The sequence below is a fragment of the Eublepharis macularius genome, chromosome 12 (assembly GCF_028583425.1).
Source record: "Eublepharis macularius isolate TG4126 chromosome 12, MPM_Emac_v1.0, whole genome shotgun sequence".
In the NCBI taxonomy this organism is placed as follows: domain Eukaryota; kingdom Metazoa; phylum Chordata; class Lepidosauria; order Squamata; family Eublepharidae; genus Eublepharis; species Eublepharis macularius.
This window is the reverse complement of record NC_072801.1, coordinates 26,495,085-26,510,059: the sequence shown is the minus strand read 5'-3', so window position 1 is coordinate 26,510,059 and position 14,975 is coordinate 26,495,085. Positions and strand designations below refer to the sequence as shown.

The 14,975-nt window shown below is 46.4% G+C and overlaps 1 protein-coding gene across 2 annotated transcripts in view; it reads right to left on the bottom strand.

Moving 5' to 3' along the window:
* The window catches only part of RAI1 (retinoic acid induced 1), a 121,742-nt gene that overhangs the window by 96,158 nt on the left and 10,609 nt on the right, over positions 1–14,975 (bottom strand). The window contains exon 1 of one of the 2 annotated variants that reach the window (XM_054993044.1): positions 5,650–5,693. The exons of the other annotated variant lie outside the window; for it this stretch is intronic. The gene's annotated coding sequence lies outside the window, so the exon portion shown is untranslated. Of the gene's footprint in view, positions 1–5,649; positions 5,694–14,975 lie in introns of those variants that run through there. 2 annotated transcript variants of the gene reach the window in all.

The following is a 14,975-nucleotide window of genomic DNA, read 5'->3' as shown; positions in this document are numbered from 1 at the left end:
ATTTCCTGGGAAGGCAGATCCATGCTCAGCAACGAGCATTCTGCAAGATCAAAGGAGACACACCGGTGATCTGAGATGGATTTGCACAGTGATGTGTCGGGGGGGGGCACTTATTTTAGTATTAGGTTTGGATCGTTTTGCAGATCTGATGCGTTAAGTCCATGCAGCAGACACAGGACTGCCAACAAGCTGTGCACCAGAAGTTCCATGGTGGGAACTTAATTCCTACCATGCACAAGCCTGATTTGGACTGAGACTCTGGTATATGGGGATGGAAGGAGGTGTTAAATCTTTTCCCCACACACAGTTTTCGTAACCTGAACAGCCCCAGGGAGTTGCTATACTTCCTTATTGGAGAAAGTTATATGTTTGCCATTTCCAGAAAAGGGAGGCTCCCAAAGGATGGGGAAAGTGTCCCCACTTGTCAAGGACTACCCCAATTTAGCACGAGAAAATGAGACCTACTCCTTCTTGGAAGACAACCTGGCAGCCCCGCCTTGGCAGACCCTTTCAATGAGGTGGATTCTCCAGTGCCTTCCCGAAGGGGCCATGAACCAGCAGTGGCACCACACCCTGAAGCAGCAGGGCCCTCAAGCCTAGAGGCTCCAGCATAGACCCACTCATGGCCAGATCAGCCACAGTGTCCCGAAACATCCTGGAGCAGAGGCGGCAAAGGGCTATGGCCAAGGCATGCACCGGGTACAGATGTGCAAGCCTGGCAGCCCGTGGCCTCCCCTCTGGTAAGGAAATGCTTGGAGAACCTAATACGTCACCACAAGATCTGGGCCCCAGTACTCCTCATGAGTAAAAGTGCTAACTCAGCTTGCGAGGAGAAGCCTAATGTGGGACCCAAAAACACCTGTAGGAGAAACTTCCTATATAAAGCTGCAGAGAGGTTGCAATCAGTGTGGGATTAACTTGTTTGTGAAAATGTACCAGTTGTTTGATGTGGCTGGTTTTAAGTTCTTGGAACTTTGGTGACTGAACTTTGACCTGCCTGTGGAGTTTGATTTTGAAATATATTATCTGACCCTAGACTGTGACCTTGGACTGCCTTTGGACTATGATTCTGGATTATATTACATGACCCTGACTTTGGCCTGTTAACCTGTAGTTGCCTCCAACCTGATGAGCAGGATGCTACTGGATGACCACTGGGGTTTCTTTGGCTGTAGGACAAGGGAGCCTTGCAGAATGCTTTCCCCCTTCTCTCCTCAGTTTTCTCCTGTGCCAGCTGCCCTTTGTACCAGATCTGGCAGCTGGTGCAAAACTGTATGTGTGTCTCTCCCCCCCCCACTTCATCTGCTGGGTCTTGGTGCTACTCCTGGTGTTCCCCGCCATCTTCTCTGGCCTGCTGTGCTCTTGTTTATTCTTGCTCAATGAGATCTGCTCAGAACTTCTCCATGGATTCTTCCCCCTGTTAATTTGCATGTGGGTGGATAGCATTTGGATCTCCCACCTCAGGCACAAAAATAATTTGAGTCAGCCCTATTGCTAAATGGATTTGTGTCAAATGCATCCAATAAGAGAGGTGGCTAATGCTTGGTGATGAGGCAACATGCTCAGCATGCAGAAGGTTCAACTTCCAGCAGCTTGTTGGAAAGGATCTTGGATACCAGGTCTGGAGAGCTACCACCAGTCCAAGGGTAAATTAGCCATAGCCCTGGGTCTGTATAAGGCAGTCCTTTATATCCTTAAGACTTACAAATTATCCCAGGGGTAGGGCACATGATTTGCATGCATAAGGTCCCAAGTTCAGTCTCCTGTATCAATTAAAAAGGATCATGTGCAGTAAAACCTGGGCCTGAAACCTTGGAAAGCCACTCCCAGTTAGAGTAGACAGTACTAAACTGGATGTACTGATGGTCTGACTCCCTGTAAAGCACCTTCTCACATTTTCATATTCTGTTGTCAGCAATTAGCTATTACAGATAAATGGAACCGCCATGCACTGAAGTAGTAGATCTCTGACTATTTCATTCACATTTATATCCCACCCTTCTTCTACAGAAGCAATGTATACAGGGGTCCCACTGACCAGGCATGGGACTGCTTCACTTTGCCAAGATCTTTTTATCAGATGCCTTCACACCCTGGCCCTCTGAAGACCAGCTGTTTGGGGACAAGCACCAGGGCAGGGTTTTTGCCTTCCCTCCTGCTCACACTCCCCAGAGACCCCTTGTCCACTTGTTTCTGCTGAGTCTTACAACTAGGGGTATGCGCTTCGGGTTTCCGATTTGGGTTTTTAACCTGAATTGGGCCCGATTCAGAAAGATTCGGGATTTGGGCCCGATTTGGAAATATCAAAGCAGAGCTTTCTGAAGCGATTCGGGTTGCTTCGGAAATCTCTGGGGAAGGCAGCAGCAGCACTTTTACAACATTTGAGCAGTCGCTCTGCAGCAGCAGTTTAGGAACCAACCAGACTTCAGCCAGTTTGGTGTAGTAGTTAAGAGCGTGGGACTCTAATTTGGAGAGCTGGGTTTGATTCCCCACTCCTCCACTTAAAGCCAGCTGGGTGACCTTGGGCTAGTCACAGCTCTCTGGAGCTCTCTCAGCCCCACCCACCTCACAGGGTGTTTTGATGTGGGGATAATAATGACATACTTTGTAAATCGCTCTGAGTGGGCATTAAGTTGTCCTGAAGAGCGGTATATAAATCAAATGTTATTAAGTTTGCTACAATTCTCTGCAGTGCTCAGGAGTGGGCCTGGCTACTGCCCCTCTGGATACTGGCTGTTGTTGCTGTTGGTGCTATTTTTCTTTACTTGTACTGCCCAGATTTGAATGATAATTTCTTTAGTCAACAAATATGATAGAGTAAGATTTTAATCCAGTAAGATTCCCAGGGTATAAGCTTTCAAGTGCCAAAGGTTCCCTTCTTCAGATACAAGTAGGAATGGATTTCCCTGACCCCTTATATTCCATTCAGAAGATGGGAGGGGTGTTGCAAAGAAGGTAGTCAGGATGCAAAGGCACAGTGCAAAATGTAATCAGCTTGATTAGAACAGGGAAGGAATGCTTAGGGGCAGGAAAAGTAGAAAATTAACATATCCCTAAGCATTTCTTCCTTGTTCTAATCAAGCATTGTACCTTTGCATCCTGATTCTCTTCTTCGCAACACCTCTCCTTCCTTCTGACTGGGATATGAGAGTTCAGGGATCTCCATTTCTACTTGTATTTGACAAACTGAATCTGGAAATCTTGTTGGTCTTTAAGGCGCTACTGGACTCGAATCTCGCTTTTTTTTACTGCAGGCAGCAACATAGCTACCCACCAGAAAATACGAGAGCATTAGTACTGCAGAATTCACTGAGCAAAATAGCTGCCACCTGTGTACCCACCCACCCCAGCTCCTTTACAGGGTTTCAAAGGAGCTGTGTGGGAGAGATTTATTTAGACCAGAAAAGTGATTCTCTAGGAAAGGGCAACCCTCTGGTTCCATTTCCTGAACAATCAAAGCAGCAGCAACCCCACACGACCACTTTGCTGCACACCTCAGACAGAAAAAGCCAGAGACCATGGTCACAGATCTCTCATGCTACATGTAGCCTGGCCCTTAGAGACAGAAAACCAGACCAGAGAGAGCTCTGATCTGAAAAATATTTCTTATGTCCTTAAATTGAATGTGATTGGCATATAAAATGGCTAACATTTGATGATATATTCTGCTTGCAAAATCTGGATCCCTGGGATGAAGAAGGGAATGAACTGTAAGACATTCATTTCTCATGTATGATGTTTTGATAGTTTCTTGCATTTCCCCGTACATGCGACTCCAACATAAAACCAATACTGGATGGATCACACAGGCAGAAACAGATACGTCAACACATGTATTTTTGCACTAAGGGTCTTTGAGCCCTTTCCCCATCCGCTCTCTTTGTGCACTGCTCTTCCCTACCTTCTGTAAGCCATATTCAGTTTACTCTAGCAATAAAACCCAATCAAGTGATTGTGCTTTTGATTAAAAATGTACTAGAAAAAAATTATCTGTACTACTGTATATTGCCAATGGTTCAAAACAAATCTCTCCAGCAGCACTTTATGAAGCAACAGGTCGGGCTTTGTACAGAACATGAGTGTTTGTTGGGTGCAGACTTGAATCCATGTGCATGATTGAGAAAATGTACCCATCTGGCAGTGATGTTTCTGGAATTCTTCTCATCCAAATTCCTCCCTGGAGTTTTGCATTTTGAATTACCTGTCTTATTTCCAAAGCGAAACTGCTTCATTACGAGTCCTCCCTTGTTCCATTCTTTTATTTCTGAATGTTGTACAGAGCTGCGCATATGCAGCATGCACAACCCTCCCCAAATCTTCATGTGAGTCTCATATACATACATCAAGATTCCTTTTGTGTGGCCTTCTACCCACTTACAAGAGCACATGTATGCTAATCTGCACATGCGCTACTGCACATGGGTTAAAAGATCAGGGACAGTAAGTGACAATGCAATCCTAAGGAGAGTTACACTCTTCTAAATCCTGTGAAGTCACTGGGCTTAGAAGGGTATATCTCTCCTTAGGACTGCATTGTTAGTGTAGCACAGTGGCTAGAAGAATAGATCTAGCAAATCCTCAGTTCTAATCTCACCACTGCCACACGCTCGCTAAGTGGCCTTAAGGATTGCACTCTCAGGTGCCCATGTGCAACAAAGCAGTATTATTACTGGCCTAGCATACAGGACTGTTGTAAGGATTATGCACGCAAAGCACTGAAATTCCCATATAGATGCTAAGGTACCACAAAAAGGGTGGTGAAAAGGGACTTTGGGATCAAAATTCCTGTGAATCTGTCCTGTAGAAACCATATTTGCACATGCCACTCCATGGCTCTTTGGCAGCATCCCTGCTTCTAATTCCTTAAGCGGAGACAGCAGGAATCAAATGGGTTTGCCTCAGGCATCCAGGAGCCTGGCTTCTGCCCCCCTCCTGGAGCTATGAGCCTCCTCCCCCAAATGATATTTGCCTCGCCACCCTGAAGGACAATTCCTTCCGCCTCGTCCTCAGTAATCTTTGGTTTGCAGGTAAATGCTGACAGCTGCTCCTCCAAAATATCCTCCCCCCACCCAACCTTAGCAAGAGCAACGCAGGCTATTACCAGACAGAAAGACTGCTCTAAGGAGAGGCAATTACAGACAGAAAGATATAGATTACCCCCCAGCCACTGTACAAAAAGAGAGTATTAAAAAACCTCCTGGGGAGGCCACCCCTACGGAGACAGCATTGATCCCCTCCCTTTCCTCGTCAGAAAAATCGCGAACAAGGAACTCTCTCTTATTAACGGGGCAATCTCCCGAGAATCTTTCTATGTGAAAGGTGATGGGGCCCGGAAGCTGGAGTCATTAGAAACCGGGTAACTAAGGTAACCTGAGGAATCTAATTTTCTTTGCTTTAATGTCTGTCTCTTCCTTGCCAAGCCATCAGCCTCTCAGGTTTGCAAGACCAGCCTCAAAAGCTTGCTCTTTTCTTTGCTTTCGGATCTGCGTGGCTCCAAGGAGTAACAATGGCGTGGTTTTTGACGCGCCAGCAGGGCTAACGCCACTGATGTGTATGCCCTGCACAACAAGGACGAGCAAGTGATTTTTTACTGTGCCACCCAAAGGACCCTTTCCTGTTAGTAAGCCTTATTAACAACACAGTACTTACTTCTGAGTAGATCTATGAAGGCTTGCTCCCTTAGACATGCAAGGCAGTGCAGGCACCCATAATACCAGTCCTGTCCCCTCTTTTTGAGTCATAGACATGTGTCTCCGATAATCCTCGTTCTCTGTTGGGGTCCAAACCAGGAAGCAGGAGTTAGACCCTCACTGATAGTCTATAAAATGTTTGCTTTCATTAAAATAAAATTTAAAATTCCGTCTCTGGTTCTTTTGAGTGCATTCAGGATGAATGAATTTTTGCTATTTCTTTTCTGTAGGGTCAAAAGTATTAGCTGAAACATTGGTTTCAGTTCTCTCACGTTTTTGTGCTTGAGACTTCAGATTTTGTAAAGTGCACTTTTTCACATTTTCACACGCAACTCATGCTGTGTATGTCCTTTATCCACACAATGTTGCGTATAACTCTGATATACTGATACAAAAGTAATGCTGAAAAATGTAGATCTTTTTTGCAGCTAGCAAGGAAACAAATCAGTGCAAAAAGTGAGGGACTGTGGGTTTGATTTTGCAAAACGGAAATGGCAATTTTTAGGTCAAAGTAGCAGGGATGAGAAATTCAAAACCATCTCTCATTTACAAAAGACAGTGAGCATTCTACCCAATTGGTCAACAGGCCAGATGCACCGTCCCTCCTACAAATCTTCTGGATAATGAGTGAAAGGAGACTGGATGACTGACAAGTGCTTCTATTCCAAGTAGTGAAAAGCCTTCATTCTGAAAGGTGGCAGTAGAAAAGAGCAAGAGTCTAGAGGCACCTATAAGACTAACAAAAATTGTGGTAGGGTATGAGTTTTCGTGAGTCACAGCTCACTTCTTCAGATACTCATGAAAGTTCATATTCTACCAAAAATGTTGTTAGTCTTATAGGTGCTACGGGACTCTTGCTCTTTTCTACTGCTACAAACAGACTAACACAGCTACCCATCTTGATCTATTCTGAAGGGTGGTTGGTGTGTGTGCAACGAAAGTACTTAAATGTTGCATGGAGCCAGGTATAAATGTGTGCGCACATGTGCATGTGCAATGCGTCTGTCCTCCTCTGTGATCAGAGGCATGTCATGCACCCCAGCAAATCCACTGCTTAATTTTTCTGTATTTGAATGAATGACAGCCAAGTCCCTTCCATGTCAGAAAGCAGAGGGACTCTGGGATTGGGGGGGGGGCATGTTCAGCTACTCCCTATACCTGCGACCTTCACCTGATACCTCCCTGACAGTTTTTGGTAAGGAAGGGTGGGGCTAGATGTGTTTGGAGACATTTAAGGGGCAAGGCCTGGCACGTCAGCACAGGGATTCAACAAAAGCATGTCCAAACCGTACCCCTGAGCCCTAACACTTCAAAATCCTCACAATATGCTCTTTGGTTCCTCCACACTATTTCTGGCTATGGGTTCCACAGGCCCACTTCCTCTAATTCACAAAAACTTTGTTTCCAGGGGCACCAAATCATAGCAGGTTAGCACCAGCATCCCAGGACAGAACACTGGACAGGGAATGGGGATACTTAGAGAGAGGTCTCAGTCACAAGCCACCCAATCGATGGCTGGTGCTAGGTAAAATAATATTTTTTAAAAAAGTAAACAACATGCATCACTCCTGATGCAACAGACACAGGTGAAGTGTCTTATACTGCCCATACTTCCTGAAACTTCCACCCCTGCCTTGCCTGGAAAACTTCATCCACTGTTCTCTTCTGGTGTCCCTTGATAGACTGGTCCCTCTCCTAGCCACCTCTGCCGACCGCTATGCAAACATTGTGCAAATGAGATACTGGAGTTTCATTTGCACCCGGTCTTCATTTCCACTGCTTCCCCAAAGCTGACCTGTTATGTCCTGCCCCTTCCCCGGCCTCCCTGTGGCGTTTCTGCTTTCTTGTGGCGTCACAAGCGACTCCTTTCCTCTTCACGATTACTACAGGAAGAGCCTGGAACGCTGCAGCAACCCTCGCTGTTCAGCCTTGCTACAAATCAGGGTCAGCCAGCAGCGCTGTTAGACAGAGTCTTGCTGTACGTGCTTTTGATCTTAATGCCTTCCTGAGCATGCTGAAGGGGGATGCGGAGGAGACTGGAGCGGCCAAGGAGAGGCTTGTTCCAACTGCCAAACCAGAAGCAGAGCACCAGCCTGCCCAGCCGCAGCTGCAACTGTCACCGACTCGGAGCAGAATGGCCCTGCTGGATCAGTCCAGTAGTCTGTTTATTCCACCATCTTGGTTTCCCAGAATCCCTTTGGGAAACACGCAAGCACACAGACCTTGTGGTTGGCACCTTTGAATACGGAAGCTCCATCTGGCGACAGTAGCTGTCAGTGGTTGACGAAACTACTTTCTTCTAATTGGTTTTTCAAGCCACGGACTGTAACCGCATCTTGTGGCAGCAAGTTCCACAAGCTGTGCAAGGGACTTGCCTACAGTTGACATTGATCTGCCACACTGAATGGTCTTGGTTTTCCCCCTTCCTTGAACACATGAAAACAGGAAGCCACCTTCTACTCAAACCGTTGGGTCTATCAAGGTCAGTCTTGTCTACTCTGACTGGCAGCTGCTCTCTAGGGTCTCAGGCAGAGGTCTCGCACATCCCCTGCAACTTGATCTTAAGAACTGGAGATGCTGGGGACTGAGCCCGGGACCTGCATGCAAAGCAGAGGCTCTATTAATAAATGATGGTCCCTCCCCACTTTTTATCCCAACAAGGTAGTCACCACATTATCACAGAGGGGAGCAGTTGATGCTAACGAAAGCAGTGGGGGAGAAAGAGTTCTGAAGGGAAATAATGTTTTTGAATGTCATTTTGGGATGTTGCTGACTTCACCCTCACAGCTGCCAACGTGGTTACAAATTTGCTGAGCCTATTTTTAGCACACCATTTTGGGTTTTTTTGCCACACGCAGCTTCTCCGTTGTGAGACAGGAAACGCTGATGAGGTTGCTCAAAAACGGATCTTGGTTTGTCCCCCCAGCCAAAACACACACACAGAACACCAGCCTCCAGAACACTTTGTGTTCATTGTTCTCCTGCTAGCCCCTTTCCTTCCCTCGAACTGCCTCCTCTTATTCTTATTCTTCGTGTATTTTGGTTAATGCTAGTTCATTAGAAGGAAAAACCTATGGAGAAGATTCAGTAGGTGCGTGGGAGGTCACCTGTAGAATATCGGATTCACTGCTGGTCACCCCATCTCAAAAACGCTATTGGTCAGGTAGAGGGTACAGAGTAGAAGCTGCAGCTACCTGGCTACCTCTTGGGAATGCGTGGGTGCCTTTCTGATACCCTATGAAAGGCCATTCCGCAATATGAGGGCCACCACCAAAAAAGCCCAAGACCAGGCAATGGCTGTTCTAACAAGTCATCAGAAGGAAACACTGAGTAAATATTGTTTGGAGGACTCACAGGTTCATATTGGGAGAGGAAAGCTGTCCAAAAGGTGAATAAAGGACTTTATATATTAGACCCAGCACTTTGAACTGCACTCCAAAACATGCAGTTAATCAGTACAATAATCTCAAAAATCTAAGCCATATGAGCACCTTTTCACACCACCCAAAGTGTCTGAGTCATCTTCAAGGGCAGCCCCATAACGAATACATTACCGCTGTCTAGCCTCGAGAAAACTGTGGTGGGTGATCAGCATTGATTGAACACAAAAATTTCCTCCCTAATTGAAGTTGCAAAAAGGTGCTTTACCCTATAGCCTCAAGCTATTTTTCTAATAACATACACACTCTTTGTTTGGGTGGCCTGGAGCTTTAAAAAGCCCTCCCTCAAGAATTCCAGCAGGCTCCACTCTGGCAACATTTCTTCTGGAGACAGATGAAAAGCCTTTTGTTCAAGAAGGACTACATTATTTTTCCTGGTTCTCCTTGCCGTCTTTTTAAAGGCAGCTGTATGTAGACAGCCATCTGTTAGGAACACTCTTACTTATGATTCCCTGCACAATGGAGGGGGCAGAGTTTGTATGTGGACCTTATAGCTCCAAAGTCCCCTTCCAATTCTCTAATTCCAGTTCTATCTATGACTACAAATGCCTATTGTTTACTTACGTTATCATTCTTGTTGTCTGTTGCTATGAAACATGGAAAGGTGGGCTATCCATTTTGCAAGTAATTATTTGAGCATGAAAGCTAAATGAAACCTCCAAGTTCAGAGGCACTGTACCTCTGTGTACCGGGGGGGAGGGGGACAAAAGAGAGGAGGGCTTTTCACCGGGTTCATGAATCACCTTGCTGTGAGAAAAAAGATGCTAGATTAGATGCGTCTTGGCCTGATCAGGCGAGGCAATTCTTTCTTATATTTTATGTTTACATAACTATCTCATATGTTATGTCATGAGTGGCCCTCAAGAAACCAAACAATGAACGAACTACTCAACAACAAACCTGGGCAAATAAGAGACACATTTTTAGGACTGGCACCACTACATCATGCCAATCAGAGATTCCCTGCCAGACCCTCATCAAGGACTGCTGCTCAGTCCCCCTACTCGAGACAGGCTCCCTCCTAGTTTACCTCCCCGAAATTCACCTTGGGAATCTGAGGCACTTCCAACAGACTGCGCACAAAGTGGCGAGTGATGTACAGTCTGCCAGAGCATCAACACCTTGTTTCTAATGCCTTGATTGGACCTTATCAGTCAGCCTCGGCCTCCGGGGTGCCGCCACAGTGACGTCGCCAGACTCTCTTGATTGTAATTTTATGTAATTGCTACTCCTCTCCAACCACATGGGCACAGATATATAAATTATGTTTGGAAACATTTAAAGAGGAGGCATATTCCTCATCACAAACATAATTCTAATAAAAAGACTGGATGTCAAGAATCCATCCACAATGATGGGGTAAGGAAATCCTTTTTCTGTTGCCTCATAGCAGCAGGGAAGGGGGGCGGGGGGGACGACGGCTGACTGATCCTGCTGGCTGTGCCCTCGCTTGAGTTATGAGATCATTTGCCAACCTGTGGAATCCATAAATCCACGCTCCCTCTTGGCCCATTACCCGACGCTCCGATTGTGTCATGCTTTCTCGGGCTTCTTTCCCTCACATGTTCTAGCAAATTGCTGAGGCCGAAAATTTCAATTAAGAAAGAGAAATAATTACTGGCAGGGCTCTGGCTTTTGACTGAAAGGGTAACTGTACCAGCACGCCGAGTCGTTCCCTGCTTGCATCCAAGCCTTCTACGAGCATTGTTACCTGAGACAATATGATCATTATCAGCAGTGTAAGAGGAGTTACCTACCCTGAGCTGACCCAAGATACTCTACTATGTGGCTTCCCATATAACTGATGAGCGGAGCATGAATGGATCTCTTACAGTGTTGCAGATGTGCCTCTAGGATAGCGTGCACACTGCTTCATGGCCCCTGAAAATACTGCTGCCCCTAATGACTGCTCAGATTCTCTATCCAGTGGAGCCGTCCCTGCACCTAACACAACCTGCCTTCTCTGAATCAGCAACAGATTATGCTACAGTGAACGCATTAAAAGGCTGTATGTTGATTGGTCAATCAAGATCAGTATTTTCTCCTCTGACTTGCAGTGGGTCTCCAAGGTCTCAGTTGCAAGTCTTCCGCTTCACCTATGATCTGATCCCTTTAACTGGAGATGCCGGGATTTGAACCTGGGACCTTCTGTATACAAAAGCATTGCATTACCGCCGAGCCGAGCCTCTCCTATAAATAGCAATGAATTTAATGCCCTAAAGGAGAACTCAGGTGAGCTAAACCCAGCAGGACACTCCTCGAATTGGGCAGGCCCACTGGGCAGCTCCAGATAGATCCCTTCCCACTCTGCGGTTAAATATAAGCCCACCCTTTGCGCCACCCAAATGATAATTTATGGCCCTCTGATCCACTCCTCCTTCTAAATCAAGCAGATCAATAGAGGAATCAGACAATCCTTTTAAGAAAGCAGCTCATCTGTTGGCTCCTAGCTAATGATCCCTGGTCTTCTAAGCGCCCGCTGTCTACTAGCTCAGACAGCTGGAAACGGAGGGAGGAGGGGAAAAGAAGATGGAAAAGGGGAAGGGGCAAGATCAAGGCCGCAGGAACTCTGTTTTCAATTTCAGTCCCTCATGAACACTGCTGCAGATATTTGCTGCTGCTGCTGCCACTCCTTTTCGGAAAACAATCACACCAGTTCTTCGCCCGATGGGTTTTGCGCTGTTTTGACCGGCCCTGCATCGGCTTATCTCTGATGCCAACTGGCAAGCTCCATCTTGCTCGAGAACTCTTGCTCCAAAAGCGTCACCTCCTAATCAATCTCTCAGTCTTTCCTAATAACCCAATTCCTTCCTGCCTTGCATCTCTCTTCTCTCGCACCTCCTCCCTGGACGTCTCCCGTGGATTGCAATCTCTCCAGATGGCTCTGCATCATATTTCCAAAGGCGCACGCGGGGGGGGGGGGGGGGCTGGAATCTATCCAGCATTTACCACAAGACACAGCTTGCCCTTTCTAAGAGATATGGCACTCATTAGGGAGGGGCTGTGGCTCAGTGGGACAGCACCTGCTTTGCATGCAGGAGGTCCCAGGTTCAATTCCCGGCCTCTCCAGTTAAAAAGGACCAGGCATTAGGTGATTTGAAAGACCTCTGCCAGAAAAACAGAGGAAAGCGGCTGCCAGTCTCAGGAGTTAATACTGAGCAATGTCTGATTCAGTATAAGGCATCTTCATGCGCATGTGCAATCCATCAGCCCCTGTTAGGTATTTACCCAGCCTTTCTCCTCAATGTGCCCCCAAAGCAGCTCACATCATTCTCCTCTCCATTTTATCCTCAAAATAACCCTGTGAGGTGACTTAGGGTGAGAGGGCATGACTGGCCCAAGCTTCCAATTCGAACCTGGGTCTTCCAGATCCTGTCCTGATATTCTAACCACTACACCATACTGGCTCTGTGGGGTACATGGAGCAGCCTTATGTTGGGTCAAGCCACTGGTCTCCCAAGCCAATGTTCCCCAGACTTTTGATTCCTGGGGCACATTTTTTAATCCATGACTCTCACATCTGCCTGTAACGACTGACACAAGGTAAGGAGTCCAAGCCCAACCTGCACGTACCATTATGTGTCAATTGTCACCCTTACTCCTTCTCTTAGATAAGGTCAGTGCCAGGTATGAGCAAACAGAGGGATATCCCAGGTTTCTGGAACAACACCTTAAGGTTTCAAGGAACTCTTAAGCTCCTCTCCTGGCACCCTTGTACTTGGGCACAGGGATTTCCCCAAGGTTTCAATTTTATAAAATAAACAGAAGCTTCTTCGTGGACTTTGCCACTTTGGGCTGGGGGAGGTAATGGGGAACTGCATGTTGGAAATCAGCTCCCCCACAACCTTCCTGTACAATGTATACACCTTGCTGGAGGGGAAATAGTGTGCCGTTGCATTCATGCCTTGCTTCTATGTTTTCTTGAAAAATCTGCCCAGCCACAGTTGGAAGCAGCATGCTGGGTTAGATCAAGCAGGCCTCGTTTAGAATAACAGAAGTGCAAGAGAAGAATCCAGCCTGCCCTTTCAGACCCCATTTTGCTTTTTGAGAAAAAAGTCCAGGCCCTAGCAGAGAGTGAGTTTTCCCCCTCCCAATTACATCTGGTTATGAAATCTCCATCCTCTCTGGACTCTGCTAAGTGCTCACAATGGGACTATGCTATGACAGCCTCTAGACTGGATCACTGTTACGTGCTCCATGTGGGGCTACCCTTGAAGGCAAAGCGAGAACATCAGCCAGTGCAGAAGAGGGACAAATGGGTGCTGGTATATTACACCTGTCCCAAAGCAGCTGCATGCACTTTCAGTTTGGTTCTAGGCTCAGTTCACGGTGTCAATTATTGCCTGAACTGAATTTGAAAGCCCTTCCTGAGCTGGAGACTACATATATGAACAACTACCTTTCCACAGAGCTCTACATGCCCTTAGCTACACCTATTAAAATCCCTGCTCTCTCCCAGGCACCCCAACTGGTTTTGGAGAGGAATTGGGCCGCTTCAATTGCTGCATCATATTTGTGGAACAGACGCCGGGGCCAGTGCTCCAGTTCTGTTCTCCGGCAGCCTTTCAAAGAGTTTTTAAGTCAGGGCTTCTTCAAAGGACTTTTAATTTTTTTTTTAAAAAAATACGTTTGGTTGCCAGGTTGGAATTTAAATATGCTGACATATTGACAGTGAGCAAAGTTATTAAGAATAGTGTATGCCTCTGGGCTGAGTTTTAATATCCTGGATTTTTATTTAGATTACTGTTTTTATTTTTTCAAATTTGGTTATTAACTGCTTTGAGCATTTTCCAAAGGGCAGGATATAATTTTTTTAAAAAAAAAATACCCTTCCCCTTGAGAAGCTATTCCCCCTCTACCCCTGCAAGCAGTGTAAAAAGTTGAATCGGCAGGGACCATTCAGATGTCCCTACAGATGCTGAGAGGGCAGATTCCAGGAACAGGTTTAGCGCAGGGTTCCACTAGTTGCACAAACTGGCCATGAAACCGCAAACAGGCAATGCCGTGGACTGAACCGGAACTTCCTACATAGCAAATCATAAGCATTTTCCAAGTATTCTCTTCGGGTGGGGAGGGGCTCAGGCTGGTATTTGCCCTGGTGGAAGAGAAAAGATACAGGTATCTTACCTGTTTACCTGTCTCATATCTCATCAGAGGCTACAAGTATCTGGTGGAAGGGCGATTTTGATTGCAGGGGAAGGAGATCACGCCCCCCCCCCAGTAACCCCAGGCACCAGGTCCCAATCCAAATCAACTCCATATACACAGTTCTGGTTTTAAGGTTCAACTACTCATGAGGGAATCCGATCACAGATACCAAGAACGTGGTTGCCATCTAGCTGGTATTTTACCAGTTTGTCAGGTTTTTCAGTGCCGGTACCAGTCTGGGGGAGTGTTTTCTGACCCTCTACACCAAACCTAAATATATTACCATTTTCGTTGCATCACACCAAAGTCCAGTCTTCAGTTTCCTGTAAAACCAGCCAAATGCCTCTGGAAGGTCACTTCCAGCATTACGGGTGCTGCCAAAATAGCATTCAGGGTGCCAGGGTGTATGTGAGAGAGATTCTTTTTCTACCCACCTGCTTGTCAACTGCCCAGCAACCTGCCTGAGTAGGCCTGCCATAAGCCAGTCCCCGCTGCTTGCTGCATCTACCTGAGGCATAGTAAATACAGCTGGGAAAAGAAAGGGAATTTTCCCCCCTCCCTTGGACTCCTTTCATCACTGCCAGGCTCCAGGAAAATACATAAAATGGCATTCATTTGCTATCCACTCCCACCACCCATTCTTTTCTTCCTTTCTCTACAAATGCAAAGAACAGGTCTTTTTCGATTCACCTTTGTT